The 17,660-nt window shown below is 38.1% G+C and overlaps 1 protein-coding gene and 1 pseudogene across 1 annotated transcript in view; one reads left to right on the forward strand and one right to left on the reverse strand.

Annotated features, from left to right (window-relative positions):
* GMDS (GDP-mannose 4,6-dehydratase) overlaps positions 1-17,660 on the reverse strand; it is a 637,538-nt gene that overhangs the window by 557,162 nt on the left and 62,716 nt on the right. The window lies entirely within an intron of this gene.
* LOC148164156 (large ribosomal subunit protein eL38 pseudogene) lies at positions 2,300-2,509 on the forward strand (annotated as a pseudogene).

The following is a 17,660-nucleotide window of genomic DNA, read 5'->3' on the forward strand; positions in this document are numbered from 1 at the left end:
AGGCCACCTGCACCCAGCTGATGGGTTGATAAAATATAACTAATACCAGATGCTTCCATGTTTTTATAGGGCATAGAGGTAAAGAGAGCTGGAAGGCAGAGAGAGTCACAAGTTTAGAAGGGTTCAAAAAGTAGACACTGAGGACACAGAGAAGAGTTTAATATGTATCCATTTTTCTTAGTGTAAGTGCTTTAATTCTAACATAAATTGAATCTATACAGACAAGTAGTGCAAGCAGGAAGTTCTATTTTACATCAGTTATGTTGAGAAAATGAACTGACTTGATTGCATATAAAGGTTGCAGTTGCAAATAGTTCCAATAATCAAGAATAAAGGATAATATCTAGGTTTGTGAACTACTGCAGTAACAGCTTTCATTAGGGAAATAAACCCTGTATTCTGATTACAAAATGGACAGTTTCCATATCTGCTGAGTATTAGGCTAACATTTCATTACATTAGTTTTAGGAATAGCTACATTCCTCAAGCACCTGAGTGTGTGAGGAACTGTGTAACACTTCCTGTCAACCTAAACACCAAAAGAGACAGGTTGGCATCACCAATTTACCTCGGAGCCAACCAAGTTCCATAAGGGCCAAAGACCATATAACTAGCAAAGGTGCAAGCCGGGAATCCAACCTCAGAGCTCAATACATTATAATTATTAAACAGAACTATGTGGCTTAGTATCAGGTTATAGACAAATTATAGGCTCCCAGCTAACACAAATTAGTCACGTGACCTTGGACACTCTCAGTTATTCAATAAATATTTACTGGGCATCTTCTGTGTACAAGTTTCTGTGTTTAGATATGAAGGCTCAAAGTTCTCAAATCTCAAAAACTGTGAATATACTATCCACCTCATAAAAGTCCTTTTTTGTAAATAGAGAAGTTTCTCTCCATTCAACTATAGCACACCCAAGCATCTCATTCATTATCACAGTCACCTGGGGGCTAGTAATGTGAAAAACAACACAATACGATCATTTCGAAGACCTCCCCCAGCATTCCCATGGTTGGACAGATTTAGGAACCTGAAAAATAACTGCGTTTTTGCTTCTTAAAAAAGATGTACTACTTATTAACATAAGTTAATTTAAAAAGCGTGAACTCAAAAAGAGAACATTACATCTTAAGTAGTATTAGTATAGCACATTTAGAGTGACTAAAATATTATTAACCTTTAGAAAAGCTCAGCAAATTTAAGCAGTTTAAGAATAACAAAAACATGGTTTCTGAGCTTGGGAGAACTAAATCAAAGCACTGTTGAATACAAAGAGAAAATTCTTTGCCATAGAGACATGCCACCTTGGCCTTGAGGAAGAAGATCGGTTTCCATGTAAAGAATGTTAAGCAAGAGACATCAGATCCACTCTTCTGCAAATATTCCTGAAGGAAACAGCATGGATAGAAAAAAAAAGAGGGAGGCATTACCATACAACAGCTCCATGAAAAACTGAAGACAGTGGCTGCATCATTTCCCTCAATGAACTGCCCACTCAAAAGCAACCTCCCTATCACACTCACACAGTAATTACCCAACCCTGGAGAATAGAACTCCTGAGAAATGAAACAGATGCTCCTGAGAATTGAACCTACTTTTGTTTTAACACACACAGTCAGGCACACTGCCCTCAAAAGGCCATAAACAAAATATCCAGTAACAGTCTCTATTAACAATAATAGTAATGATTACATTTTATCTAAAACTTATAGAGCCCTTAAAATGCTTTCTAAGCACTTTATACTTACTAGCTCACAAGTCCATATGAACAACCTTGTAAGGTTTGTAGTACTATTCTCTCCATCTAACAGGGTAGTCGCGTCTTTACCCCATTTTACAGATGAGGAAATAGAGGCAACAGCCATGTTTCCACCAAGCTGCCTATGTAGATAACAATTATACAACGATCATACAAAAGTGCCTTTACAAGCAAAGATGCTGCTTCCATTTGTCCTTAAGCAGCTGAAGGCAATAGATAGGACTCCAGGCAGAATGTGACATTAGCAACTTTTGAGTCCAGTGTCACAGGCCTCCCCAGCGACTACCTCCCCACATCAGCCACCTAGGATAAAATTCTATTTCTGCTAATTAACAAAAAGTATCAAAACAGAGTAGATTCTGATTCACTATATTTGTTCACAAATTACATATTGACAGTTTTCCTAAGCATACTATCCAAATTTTTGGTTATAATTTTATCTCACATCAAGTGAATTTTAGCTGTTAGCTAGAATTTTAGCTTTTTCATCCTCCCTTCTTCCAGCCACATGCTCCCCAGTGCCCCTCCATAGCCATGCCTTGCAGAATGGACAAAATCAAGGACTTCTTGCTCTCAGCCAGGTGAAAGGATGCAAATCCATCAAGATCAAGAAAAAGAAGGATAATATGAGGTAAGTTCGATGCAGCAGATACCTTTATACCCTGGGCTTCACAGACAAAGAGAAGGCAGAGACACTGAAAGCAGTCCCTGCCCCCAGGTTTGGCAGTAAAGGAGGTGAAATGAACCTGGCACACTCATTTGAACTGTATTAAAATTTTAAAAATTAAAAAAATAAAAAAGAATTTTAAACACTAGAAAGCTACAATAAGGTAATGCAACAATGGTTAAAAACACACACTCAGTCAGAAGTTTGGGCTCTTACTAGCTGTGTGACTTAAGCTAAGTCATCTCACTTTTCTACACTTCATCTGTGAAATGGGTACAGGCCTTCATGAAGTGGGGCCAAAATTAAAGCATGAAGTTTCCTAAAGAGTGTCAGGTAGAACAACTTAGTTTAGAGGAAATGAGGGTGTGGGGTGGTAGGGAACAGACCAGGGAGGAAATAGGGGAACATTCACAGAAACCATATAATGGCTTACCTTAGGGCCAGGTGTAGAGATAACCCTGATCTGCCTCGTTTAGGATGGGGAGAGGGGACACTGAGAGTGCCAATGGAGGCAAGACAGATGGAAGAGAATTATCTTAAGGAAATTCTTCTTCTCTTACCCTCCCTCCTCAGAAGTCCACCTCCTGCAATCTAGGGAGTAAAGTGGGAGATGGCCTGGAAGCAATTGCCAAAGTCCCTTCCCCAGGACTGGTACAACCCAGCACTAGGGCTTCATGCAGCTCTGTGCACAGGCTATAGCACATACACGGTTCAGGAGTAAGGGATGTCCAGGAGAAAGGCCAACCACAGAGGGGATATCTTAAAAAGGTATGGCCATCAAGGTAAGCAGAGGAGCAGAAAAGCAACATAAGAAGAGATTTTATTTTAGAAGATGGACAATCTCAGAAAGCTTGTAGACAGGTGGGGAAAAGAGCAACAGGAAAGAGTGCAAAATAAGTGGAGCCAGACTCAGAGAGAACAGTATTTGGTAGAAATAAAACAGCTAGTAGGGCCAACCTTGGTAAAGAAGAGGAATGTCTTCCTCTTCTAAGACCAGAGAAGAGCGGGACGATCAAACTACAATAAGATTTTAAAGGGATGAGTGTGATTCGCCTAAGGATGGGCTTGATCTCAATAAAGTAGGAAAAAGATACTTTGCTAAAAGGGATGGGTCTGTGGTAAAACCTGGAGAGATCAGGAAATGGGTTTGGAGTACTGGCTATGAAGAATAACTCTGGACAATGACAGGGACAAAAGCACAGCTGGCTCTGTAAGTCAAGATTTAATACAATTTTTCTATAATTCCCCTTTCCAATGTCTGAACATCCATATGCCCTGACATCCCCCTGCCCTGATAATGATGTTCTGTGGCAAAACATAACCTTGGAAATATAGTCTTTGTTAAAAATCTATACCATGACTACATATAGAAAAACAGAGATGCCATTATCATAACAGCATAATTTGAAATCTCCAAATTCTTTCCCTGAATAACTACTTTGTACAACAATTTACTCTTTAAAATGTAACAATGAATAAAAATGCCTTCAAGAACACTACCATCTAATCCCAGAGATGAGAAATGCAAACCACCACAGTACACATAGAAAACTGAACAACTCGAGCTTACGTCCAAGATAACTCACTTGTAAAAAGAGGCAGTCGGTCTTCATAAGAAATTTAAAGGTATCTTTAAAACGTGATTTCAAGAAATTGCAGTATCAAAGTCCACAGACAGTACAAAAGGTTTACGCCAAGAAAAAAAAAGACATATATATTTCTTTTTTATTTTAAGGTTCTCTATTTTGAAACTGATTAAATGCCAAAGTAAATAAATTAAGTTCTTACTTAAAAACAGAAATGAAGTTTAAGGTGATACACTCATCTGATCGTACTGAAAGATGCAATACAACAGTGGCACAATTTCTTGACAAGGGCCAGTCATGAAGTATAGGTTAAATGCAGGTAGATTAAGCAATTCTTCTCATTCTGTGGTCTGAATGACAGCAACCACAGCACTCCAGGACTGCTGAGAGGTGCAGGACTGAATCAATGAAAGCCAGAGAATTGGCAAAACTGGTGACCAACAGAAGCAGAGATGCCAGAGGTTGGGCAATGTCAAGGCATATTTCAAAATATCAAAGAAACTCTCTCAGGGAAATAAAAGAAGAATAATGTCAGAATCTCACCTTACAGAGCCCAGACCAAATAAAAAACACCTGGATCTTTCTGGCGAGACTCTAATGCTTCAGAGAAAGGTATATAGCAGAACTAATCTGTTTTCTCAGTTGTTCTTCTGGCCAGGGGCTAGGTCCAATACAGTAACCCCAAATTTGGTAATAAATCTTGATCTTTTCATCATTTAAATTTTCGAAGAAAAAAAGGTATCAGCAAACACAAAAATGGCTTGGCAAAGTTCAGGACTCAAAAGCTAATGTGAAAGTCTAATTTTTTCACTTTTTTCTCATTGCCTTAAAAAAGGCAACTGTGCGATAAAGCTATATGACTGGACTGTGACAGTGTCTTTACTTCACTGAGTAACTTGTTCCTTATAAACATAAACATAAACAAATACCAATTAAATAAATACAGAGCAGGATGCCACTTTGGAATAAATAAAAGCCAGTGTGGACAAATCCTCCCAGTAATTCCTAAGAATTTTTTTGAGATTTCCAAAATATTTGATAAACAAAAAGATTTCTTTCTCCAATGTTTTTAGACCATTAGAACCACTAGAGACTCCAACAAGCATACTTCATTAGGTATTTCCTCTCCAAGACATGTGTAACAATACTATGCAAGACAGATCTATGAAATTCCACTTTTATTTATTTTTGTGAGATAGAGAGCACGCATCCATGAGTGGGGAGGGGGGAGCAGAGGGAAGAAGCAGACTCCCCGCTGAGCAGGGAGCCCAATGCGGGACTTGATCCCAGGACCCTGGGATCATGACCTGAGCTGAAGGCAGATGCTTAACCGAATGAGCCACCCCGGTGCCCTGAAATTCCACTTTTTAAAAGGATTTGTAAAAAAGGTACATATCAACAAGGATGATAACTATCACTTCTCAGTTCTTAATTCCCACCTCACTTCTCTCCAAAAAAGTATCTTTCCATTCAATAAGTGGAATCTCTCTATTCATCCAAATGATCAAGAAAAACACTTTGGATTCATCCTTGACTCTTCCCCTTCTTTTCATTCCCCAAATCTAATCCATCAGTAAATCCTATCAGTTCAACTTCAAAATATCACACAGATTAGTCTACTTTTCTCCATCTCCCCTGCCAGTACTCCTATCCAACCCACCAGCACCTCTTGCCTAGACTACTATACCAGACTTCTAACTGGTACATTCTTTTCCATGCTTGACCATTGTAATCCATGTTGCAAAAGTGATAATGAACCATAAATGAGTTCACACCACTTTCTTGACAAAAACCATCCAACAACTGGCACTCAGAATAAAACCCAACCTTATTATCAAGGTCAAGAAGCCCTGAGAGGATCTGACCCTTGCCCACCTCCTAACTACCCTCATCACTCTCTAACTCATTATGCTCCTGGCCTCTTTATGTTCCTAAACATACTAACTAGGCTTCTTGCACCTTGGGGCCTTTGCATTTCTGCTTGTTCTGTCTAGAAGGATATTCTCCAATATCTTTAGAATTCAACACAATTCTCATTTTCAGAGAGACCATCCCTGACCTAAACCATCTTGTTAACTCTCCAGCACAGTGCTTCTCAAACTAACTGTGAGGAAAGGAGGCTTTCTTTTTTTTTTTTTTTTAATTTCTGATCTATCATGTAACTATTCTTTTTTTTTAAGATTTTATTTATTTGAGATAGAGAGAGACAGAGAGAAAGAGAGAGAGCACAAGCAGGGGGAAAAGCAGGCAAAGGGAGAGGGAGAAGCCGACTCCCCGCTGAGCAGAAAGCCAGAAGCAGGACTCGATCCCAGGACCCTGGGATCATGACCCGAACTGAAGGCAGCCCAGCCAAAGGCAGTCAGCTTAACCGACTGAGCCACCCAAGCAACCCTATCATGTAACTATTCTTTTGTAAAATACAGTAAAAATTATTTTCTTTTTTAAATTGATTTTAAAAAGTCATAAAACAGTTTAAATTTTCAATTATTAATAGTGTCGATGGTCAAAAATTTTCTCTATCACATTACGATGAGTCTCTCTCTCTCACTTTCCGTGCTTATCCCATTGTGAACTGGCACAACTGTGAGCAGGTTAGACTATGATGCTTTTCCACCACTTAGCACACTCTAGAACCATTTACTTGTGTGTCTGTCTGTACGAGCCACTATTCTCAGCACTGGAGTTGCAGCAACGAAAGAAAGAGACAAGATCCCTGCTTTCTCAGACCTTATGTTCTATGGGGAGGCCCAGGGAGGGTTACTGGTCAAGACCACAAGGCAAAAATCTGATTTGAACTCGGGCCTGCCTCCATGGTTTTTCCTGGGTTCCGAAAAATGCTCAGCACGCAGCTAAGCAGTGAAGCGTGCAAGTTCATATGCATCATCATCTGTTCTTGAAAATATTACACTTATAATTGTATATTCTTCACATTACTTCTAAATAAGTGTCCATTCAGATATCAACTTTTGGACCCATCAATGTAGAAGAATTAAACTACATCTTCAATCAGTGTCTGGAGACAATAATGATACTCTAACAGTCACTTTAGTCATTTCCATGACTTAACTATAAAGATTTGTACTATCTCTCCTGCTAGTGTTCTTCCACCCTACATGCAAGTTTCTTCACCCACTTCCCAGATCAGTAGTAATGATATTTAGGATTTCTCACAAAACATAATCAGTGCCTCAGCAGAAAATTCCAGCTGCCACCCTAGGGCCATTTTTAGAGAACTGGGGCCATGATGATGTTATACCTATTAAATATATAACTCAATTTTCTTAGACTTCACTGGCTTGCAATTAAAAATAAAGTCCGTCCAAAACACATTGGCCAATATCTATATAATGAGCAGATCCTGAAACATGGAGGAGTATCTCCTATGCTCACATTCTTGCCACTCCTGTTCAACCAACCTACCATCTCCCCAAAACTCTCTATATTGTTATTATTCCCAATTTTCAGATGAGAAAACTGAGAACTAGATATATTTAGTAAATCTGTCAAAAAATAATTACTGTATATTTGTTAAAACTTTATTCTATTAAATACAATGTTATATCCTTACAAATAATTCCCAAAATTGCCTAGGCTTCAAATCACCCCAAAGCTACCATTATCAAAGCTGCCAGTGTGGTTCTAATACAGCCCAATTAGCACTGAGAACCAATGTACTTCACCATGAAAAACCAAGAGCCTAGGGACAAAAACTTTTAAAAGAAATAGGAAAATCAAAGGTGTTCGTTCTTGATATTTAAGGGACTGTTGTAATGTTTTATGTACCATGTTATTAGAATATTATTTGCATAGCAATTAAAAATCACTTGTTTATGTTGTTGCCATGTAGGACTGAGCCTATCCCTAAAAATACAAAGTGCCAATTAATGGATCCTGGCATAAGTCTACCTATTCAGTTTAGTTGATTTCCAAAATAAAGCCAAGGGCACTATTTAAAGATTTCCATTAAAGCATCTGAATATCTAGAACAACCTGGATGGAGGGGATCTGTAACAAACCCCAACAGTTACTTCTGCATAAACAATGTGCTAGCTAGCCTGCCTATAATAAACATTCTAGAAAAACTTCTGCTCTATATTTGGTGTCCCCTCCAGCTGCCTTCAAGCATTTACTCTAAGACCAGTCTACACATTGAAGACCATTGTTTAATTTTGTTCACTAATTTAAAGGAAAAAAAATCCATTCCATCAAGCAAGGACTAGAAACCACACAACCGCCTACATATATTCACTTATCAAGATCTGACTAATCAAGGTGTGGGGCTTAAATCACTAGTGGCTATGTACTAATATTCACTAACTGCTGGTGTTCTAAAGCAAATGGGCACCTAAAAAAAGTCTTTACTTAGGTATCTGCTACAATTCACAAATAAATATATATACCTGTATATATTTATTATATATGTAATGTTATATTTGTGATAAATTTGAAACCTTCAACTAAAAGTGAAGGCTACTATTAACCATTACTGATACTCTATGTTTAAAAACAATGCCTTAAAAACTTGCCAGATGATTAGATTATCCTAAAATATTCTTGCTCTTTGGGTAATCACACTTTATATCTTACTACATATCATGTCTGCTTTATTGATTTTGTACGGCATCATTTAAGACCTGGATGTTCTTCATTCACAAGTCAAGTTCACAAAACAAACAAGTAAGTTGGTTTCACCAGTCCTTTCTGCACTGGGGCAGGAGAGAAGGTGCCACCAGTTGGTAAAGCACTCCTGACACAGGCCAAGGACAGACCTGTACATGGACCTTCAGATTCTGCTTCAGCTCCCACCATATTGGTCTGGGACAAAGTCACAGAGACCAGCAAGACCTATAACATGCTGGGAAACAAATTTCATTCTTCTATTCATCACCAAACAAGCATTCACAGTTCTCTGGATTTGATTTACCTGTGGCCCCATTAGTCACAACCACAAGACTGACTTTCATCCAAGCAGACCTAAGCTACTCCTCGGAGAGGTACCAAGCTCTTAGACAAAATACAAAATGGAAGAAGCACAAAAATGCCTCACAGTCTTCCACGATGAAAACATTCATATCATGAGAGATACAGTGCTAAGTGCTTATGATTCATCATTTCATTTAATCCACCCACAAGCCCAGGAGAACAGTACCATCACTATTTCCATTTTTCAGAAGAGAATATTAAGGTCTAAAATGAAGCTAAGAAGCTTTTGCCTAAAATAACATGTCAAGCAAGTAAAGCAGTGAAGATGTGAATCCTGGGCTGTGACTTTTTTCTATCTTTCTTTCACTATAATAGATAATATAAAATGGCATCCATATTAGGAGGGAACAAGTAATGATTTTCGAGCTGAAATTACTTTATTCAAAGGGATTGTCACTTACAAATGTTTTCAATATAGTCAATTACTAAAGAGCAGAAAATTACAGATTTAAACCAGCACTCTCATTTCAGAATCAGCGAATTGAATTCTTGCCACTAAAACATAGAAAACAATACTCACAAGTAACTTGCCCAGGAAAGCAGAGCAGGCTCCTTGCAGAGCTTCCAGCTTAGTATCGACACGATCAGCACTTCTAGTCCAGACCCATTAATAACTGATAAATTAACTACCTATACACTCAAGCTGGTTTCTCTTCAGGCTGACAGCTTGCCACATTCTTAGAGGAAACACACCCACTTCCACAGAGGAGGGAGGGCTTAAAATAAGGGGGTAATTAGGGTGCACAAGGGCTCCTACACTGCACACAACTGGAATATGGATTTTATTATCTTCCCTAAATGGTCAGAATTCTCTTAGACATAAAGTCCAATTTAGCTAAATTCATCAATGGTCAAATAGAAGTAATTTTAGCTTTTCCATATTTAATACTTCTATATTCAAAGGTAATTTAAAGCTGCCTATAAAAACAGTATCAAGAACCTTCTTTTAGTCTCTCCAGCTGCCTCATTGAAATGTCTGAAACTATTCTGTAATGGTCACATAACCAACCTCCCCCTTGAATTCCAAAATAAAATGCTCTATGTGGATACAGATTGAGTTCATTACTGAGGTAGGAAAAGGTAGTAAGAGGTTTTAATTCTTATTCTTTGCAGCAATGAGGTATTTTCCAGGTAACTTCAATTCTAAAGAATTCAACAAATAGTTATTGCCTCATCTACAATGACTGAGGTTCTTTACTAAGTGCCGCAGGGGTATCAAGATAAGTAAGCCTCAGTTCTCAGGCAGCTTAATGTCCAATAATAAGGATAAGCCAATAATCAATGAACTGTAACATGCTGCAGAGGATTCAGAGGCAGCTGAGGGCACATCTGGTAAAGGAGGGGCCAGGAAGCCTTCCTCAAGTACCTGACACTTGAGCTGGGTCATGATGAACAGCAGGAAAGCAACAGAGCAAGACCCCACACAGGAGGATGCCATTCCCAGAAGCAATAATGTGGGTACATGCGAAAGGTGAGGCAGGGTAAAAAAACAGTCAATCATCCATTACGGCCAAACTTGTGATACACGTAAGAGATAAAATTGTGATGATTTGTGAAAAGGCTAGAAAGCTAGTCTAAAGCATTTAAGTTAATTCACAGTATCAGTACAGAAGAAAATGGACCTCGTATTTATACAAACTGGTAGGGAAGCCTGAACACAGCACAATCAATGAGACTGCAAAATCCCAGATGAGAGTTAATGAAAACACAGACAGGGGCAGTGGTAATGAGAAGGGACAAGGATAGATCAGAAAAATAAAAGAGAACACACAGTGATAAAGTGGTATGAAGGGAAAAAACGTAGCAGAAAACTATTCAAAGGGAACTGGTATTCTGAGCCTGGGTAACAGGAGACAAATCAAGCTAATAACAACTAGGAGTTGAAGTGAATGGGGGAGGAAGGGGTATGGAGGTCAGGAGTGTGGATTTTTTTTTAACCTGTGTCCATTTTGAGATTTAGGGAGAACATCCAGGTAGAGATATCAAATGGACAAGAAACTCAGGCTGATTTAATCTTTGGAAGGTTAATTTTCCAATCCATAATGATGATTCCCAAATCTATATGATTTGTCAGAATCAACTGGGGAGCCTATTCAAAGCAAAGACCCCAGGCCCCACCTTAAAAAAATCCTGACTAAACAGATCTCCATGGGGCCCAGGAATACACAGTGTTCAAAAGCCAAGAATGGAGCCATTGCTCCACATGACTCTGCTCACTCTGCTGTTCATAATCTCCTGCTTTATGGTTCTGAATATACGTCCAGAACACACTCACTTGGATGGCATTTGCAGAATGTGAAACTAGTACACCTCTCTGGAGGATTGGAAACATACTTTCACATCTGAAAATAATTATTTCTCAGTCTGTATCCCACTGGTTATGGGGAATGGCTTTGATATTATACTACATAACTGATGGTTTAGGTCTAGAAGTACCAACCACTACAACACAAAGATCAATTCTGCTCAAACTTTCTGTGACCAAGATAACTAATGATTCCATGACCACTAGATTAATGACACATACAGCAAGCAGTTCTCTCTTTAAATGATGGACGAAAGGATAATTTGCATAATCCAACATAAATCTTTCATAGATTTCAATAACTTTCCTTCATATTTCAACAGCTTTCTCACTCTGAATCCTCTCAATACTCCTATCTCCTTTTCTCCTCAGGTTCAAGACAGAAGTGAGGTCACTAAGCTTAAGGAGGCAACTCAGCCAACTGAAAACATTCAACCTACCACTTTTACCAAAAGTAGAAAATGTTTTGTTATATTTTGTTTCTAAAAAAATAATCAGGGAGGGGGGGGAAAAGATCAAGTATGGAATGAAAATCTGATATTACCAACCACGGGAATTTTTTTTAATGTTTGTAATAAAAGAGCAAACATAGTTTAGTAATAGAATAACCCTAACCCAATTTATTGCCTGTTTTCTCCCTTTTGTTAAAAAAAAAAAATAGTAAAAGGGGCGCCTGGGTGGCTCAATCAATTAAGCATCTGACTCTTGATTTCGGCTCAGGTCATGATCTCAGGGTTGTGAGATCGAGCCCTGTGTCTGGCTCCGCACTCAGCGTGGAGTCTGCTTGTCCCTCTCCCTCTGCTCCTCCCCACCACTTGCACTCTCTCTCTCTCTCTCTGCCTCCCTCTCTCTCTCAAATATATAAATAAAATCTTTTTAAAAAAATAGTAAGAGACAACCTTTTTTACACACTCATTACCGATAACTGTGCTACCTTTACACGACATTTCTTCTATAATTCTTACAGTTGTCTCATGTAGATAATCTCATTATCCTCATTCTGAGGAGAAAGCCACACTTGGGCGAGTTGTTTCTGTTCAAGGTCTCACTTCTTTTAAGGGGCTCAGCTAGAATTCCCACCCAGTGCTTCCTAATGGCAGTGTCCTTTTGGCTATGATCCTAAGGGCCTACCACAATACAGGAGAGAATGTAAAGTGGAAGGAAAACAGCTTATCTTTGAAATGCTCCATTCATGATTTTTTTCTGGATCCCACCTGTGATTAAATTACCTCACTTTCCCTCACACGATATATATGTGTGTTTTCTCACACACAAGACTGAGCTCTCTCAGGAAGGAAAACAAGTGTCATTCACCCTGGACGCTACAGCATGTATCACTGCCTGACAAAGAAGATTCTTAACAGTGTTGTTGAATGAACATGACCAAGTAATTTGCTAGGGCTTTACCACTGGCTCTCACAGCCCACATTCCCATAGCCCTAAAGGACTGAAATCAATGACTGTATATTCCAAACCAATCTAAAAGGCTCTTTCCTTTTGGTGTGGGTTGGGTTTTGTTATTAATTTTGAAATACACTTTTGAACACTGGGATCTCTGGAACTACTAGGTCTCTAGAACTGTTATTGAAAATGGAACTTGCTTATGGCTTTAACAATGAGAAACTCTCCCCAAATAAAACCTGTCTTCAAGTGTGGAAAAAAAGGAAAGAAGGGGGCTGGAAATCACTGGGGGATGCTACTGGTTTAGAGGATGGAGATCAGGAATGTTAGTGGTACTGCAATGCCTAAAACAGTCCTGCACAGCCAAAGATCATGCTATGTCCCTCACAACTTTCAAAAGTCCTGTGCATTAAAAAAAAAAAAAAAACTGTTTTCTAATTATCTGAGCATAGATCCTAACTAGGTTTTTACGTGGGCACACAGAGTACATGTTAAGGAAAAGTACTATTTTATTCCAAATTTACCCAAATTGGACTATTTTTAAAAATGAGGATACCATGCCACGGCCACTAGTGCTTGTAGAGCTGCCACTGCCATTCACAGGTGCCACAGTTTGGATTTATAGTCATCACATCTGGGATTCTATGTTAGGTACACACATCTGAGCATGTCATCAAATGTTCTAATGCAACGGCATCTACATATTTATATACAGAAACACAAATTCTCCTTACACACTACTTTCATTTCTCTTTTTAGTTGTAGTAAAAACATTATATAGATGTTTTTTAATGTGTGTAGTTATGTTATCCATGAATTTAAGATTGTAAAGGCACCAAATACACATGAAATGGCCCCATAGACCCCTGAAATAGTGGAAGCTTAGTAAAAGTGCTATTTAAAAAATGGCATATAAATATTACCTGTCTTTCTCAATTCAACATGATGGAAGTCAAGCTAGGTAGTTCCCAAGCCTCAGGAAATCCTGACTTAATCTCAGCTTTGTCAGCAGTTTGGACTATGTATGTACGAGGAGAGGCACCACCTGATCAAGGCAATTTTGTATTGTATACTAAAGTTCCTTTCATATCGAAGCTTAATTTTTAAATTTATTGTCATTTCTGAAGCAATATACAAGTAAAACTAATTTAAAAGAATTTTAAGCCAGGAGGAATGGCATTAAAATATTCAAAATGCAAAAAATTTTTAAAGCCTTGTAAAGAAATATGAAAAATAAAGTTACGAGAAAATATGCTTCACTATTCTTTTTTTTGCTTATTTTTTATTTTTATTTAAATTCAATTCATTAACATATAGTGTATTATTAGCTTCACTAATAATGAAACTATTATTTCATAATTTAATATGAACTATGAACTCTAGTGTTCAGTGATTCATCAGTTGCATATAACACCCATTCATTATGCTTCACTATTCCTAAAGGTCAATTCCTCATGCGATACACATATATAGTTGCTTAAACCCAGTAAATAAGTATTATGTCTAGAACTATTACAACACTATATATTTAAGCATCTTCTACCAATTTTACTTCCTTATCAATCAACTTGCTTTACATCTCTAATTCCTTTATCATTATGACAAAAAAGATTCCATTTTTATACTAAGTCACCAGCATAAATAAGAGACAAGTAGGATTAAAAAGTGCCACACACACACACATACACTTTTTTGTTGTTTTATTTTCCTAATCATGGGGGAGGAGGAAATGCAAACAGCTTCCTCTACACTGTTCCCATACAGTGACGGTTTTTAAAAACCACATCAGGGGTACCTGGTGGCTCAGTCGCTTAAATGTCTGCCTTCAGCTCAGGTAATGATCTTAGGGTCCTGGTATCCAGCCCTCCCCAGTCCCTGCTCAGCAGGGAGCCTGCTAGTCCCTCTCCCTCTGCCCCTGCCCCCCACTTGTGCTCCAGCGACCCCACGCGCGCACATGTGCTCCTCTCTCTCTCTAATAAAAAATTAAAATCTTTAAAAAACAACACACACATCAATTTCTTTGACAAAAATTAATACCTTAACAAAAATGCACTGTTTAAGATTCTTGATTCTTGATTACCACATGGCTAGTGTGTATAAAAGGGGAAAATTAGTATAGTCAATAGAACATAAATCAAGAGTTTCAGACACAGTAACACTGCCTCTGAGCAGTTACAGTAGAGCAATGTTCAATAAATGCTATTTTGTTAGTCACATTCACTCCTTCAACTATCCTTGGAATTATCGGCCTTCACTTCACTAAATAGAACACGAAAACATTATGTTTATTAATATCAATAAATATTTTGGTTTCTTTTCTGAAGTAATTATACTACATGGAGTTAACAAAAGTAAATAAAATCACGGCAATTTTATAACATGTTTTTAAAAACTTATTGCATCTTTTCAACAGCAAAAGCTGTAACGAGAGGGACACCTGGGTGGCTCAGTCGGTTAAGCGTCTGCCTTCGGCTCAGGTCATGATCCCGGGGTCCTGGGGTCGAGCCCCACATCGGGCTCCTTGCTCAGCGGAAGCATCCTTCTCCCTCTCCCTCTGCTTCTCACCCTGCTTATGTGCGCTCTCTCTCTGACAAATAAATAAAATCTTTAAAAAAAAGTTGTAACCAGAATTAGTACAAAGGAAAAAAAAACCTGATCTGAATTTCACCTCCTTTTCCCTTTTCCTATTTTATAATAAAGTAATAGTCTAATGATTGCCCAAAAATTCTGAAGTAAAAGACCTAGATAAAACAGGAAACTGGACATTAAATCTTTAAAGAAGTGTTTTATTTTCTAATATGCCTTAAACTTATCAGAAAAAAAAAACTTAATTCCAGGAAATCTGTGATTGAAAAATAAAAAGCATGGGTGCCTGGGTGGCTCAGTCGGTTAAGCGTCTGCCTTCAGCTCAGGTCATGATCCCAGGGTCTAGGGATCAAGCCCACATGGGGCTCCGGGCTCAGTGGAGAGCCTGCTTCTCCCTCTCCCTCTACCTGCCACTCTGCCTGCTTGTGTGTGCTCTCTGTCAAATAAATAAATAAAATCTTTAAAAAAATATATCTAAAAAGTAGTAAGAACCAAAATTAAGACGCTATGTCTTGGACTGCTAAAAAAAAGGCAGAATCTCAAGGGTTAATTTTACTTTAACTTTATTGTATATATATATTCTAAAAGTAAGCAAATATTTTGGCATTTTAAATCCTTTTCATCTATATTGGTGGGAACTTATAAAGCAACTTCTCATGTAATAAAATTGGTTTCTTTAATTCTTCTTGTGCAATAAATCCATAAAAATTATGTGTTGATTTCTTAGGTTTTGTGTCTCTTCATTTTCTAAAGAATGGAAGCATAAAATAAGACAATATAAACTGCTAACAGTTTAAATTTCAAAAGTGAAATTATATATCTACTAATTTTATTTGCAACTCTGGAAAGTATATGTAAAAATAAATAGATAAACAAATTATCATACCATTCTAAGATGACAATATGGGAGCACTTACTTTGGGAGCCAAAAAGAAATAATGTTCAAACTTTTCCATAAATCTAAGCAAAATATAGTGTTTGGGTCCAAAAACTTATAAATCCTAGTCAGTGGCACAATTCAAAAAAGCAAACTTCTGCTTCAACATTTTAAGATTGTGTGAAAAAAATCAATTCTCACAACGGTTTTTTATTAAATGCAGTCTCTGAAGTGCAAAGCAACTGCAAAACTTTAAGTATAGGATCAGGGACTAAGAAGTGAAGATGCTATCTACTTGAGCCACCTGGTGGTTTATTTCCTTCACTGCATGGATAAACACCTTGTGCTATGCGCACAACCTTGAATCGCATACTACATTATGTTTTACTTTTGGTGCCAAGACCAAAAAGAATTTACACTTACCAAAATTTAGTAACAGTGTAGGTCACAAGGCACAATTCCACTCAGAAGCACTTAAAAAAATTCACAAGGCTAAGCATAGAATCCACACCTGAAAATTTACCATAGCAGACGTCTATAATTGTTTTTGTCTTCTCAACGGTGTTTGACGCCTACACTAAGTGTTGAATCCAAAACAAATTCAAAGTAACTGTAGATCACACAGCAGGCTTGCCTGTGGTTTATTTACCTCTTGCCCAGGTCTGGGCAGTTCAGAACACAGCAAATTTAACTTCTAACAGGGCACTGTCCTAACTATCAGCAAGGTGGCAATAGGTGCTCAGAGACAACATTTAAAAAACAGAGAAAAAAGTTAAACAAGGTATACTCCGTCAACAAGAGGAAAGTTGCAGAATGCCAATCTTTACAACTCTCTGTTTGACATCAAGTTATGTCAACCAAAAGAATTCCCAAAGAGATTCTTCTGGTGCTCAAATTTTTTAAGAGCAGAGTATGTCCAAGTATCCCTTTATCTTAAAATATAATAGCCTAGCAGCTAGAGTGCATAAGACAATAGCCATGACAATCCTAATGATGAGGATTACATAAAACTTGACTCTAAATGGATACATGGGGGGGAGGGGGAAACAGTAACAATTTGAGTCTTTCAATTACGTCAGTGAGGTGAACTGGGTACAGCAGCAGTCCCACACCCTTCCTTGGAGAGGTAACTTCCTCACTCTAAGTTTCAGTGATCTCTTCAATGGAGAACCAATAAAACTCAGCAGTAAAGAAGAGCTATTAGCAAACTCACACATACATTATAACCACTACTCTCCATTACTGATTTTATTGGGAGGTTACTAAGCACAGCTGCACCCTCTTGTCAAAGTGCTCTGCGCTCCTGACTCATCTCAGTGATTCAAGGCCGCACAACTTGCCCAGTGGAAACACTGACTGGATAGGAAGCTCTCAAACGATGGCTCTATTCATCTTCCAGCCCAGGTTCTTGGTGGAGGCTAGGCTGCTATTGAAAGACTAGTTTCCTGAGGAAGGCAGATAGTTTTAGGAAAAGACCACTTGGCTGCAAG

Source organism: Eumetopias jubatus, unplaced genomic scaffold, assembly GCF_037043125.1.
Source record: "Eumetopias jubatus isolate StellerSeaLion01/CBP00866 unplaced genomic scaffold, mEumJub1_p1.0 scaffold_6, whole genome shotgun sequence".
In the NCBI taxonomy this organism is placed as follows: Eukaryota; Metazoa; Chordata; class Mammalia; order Carnivora; family Otariidae; genus Eumetopias; species Eumetopias jubatus.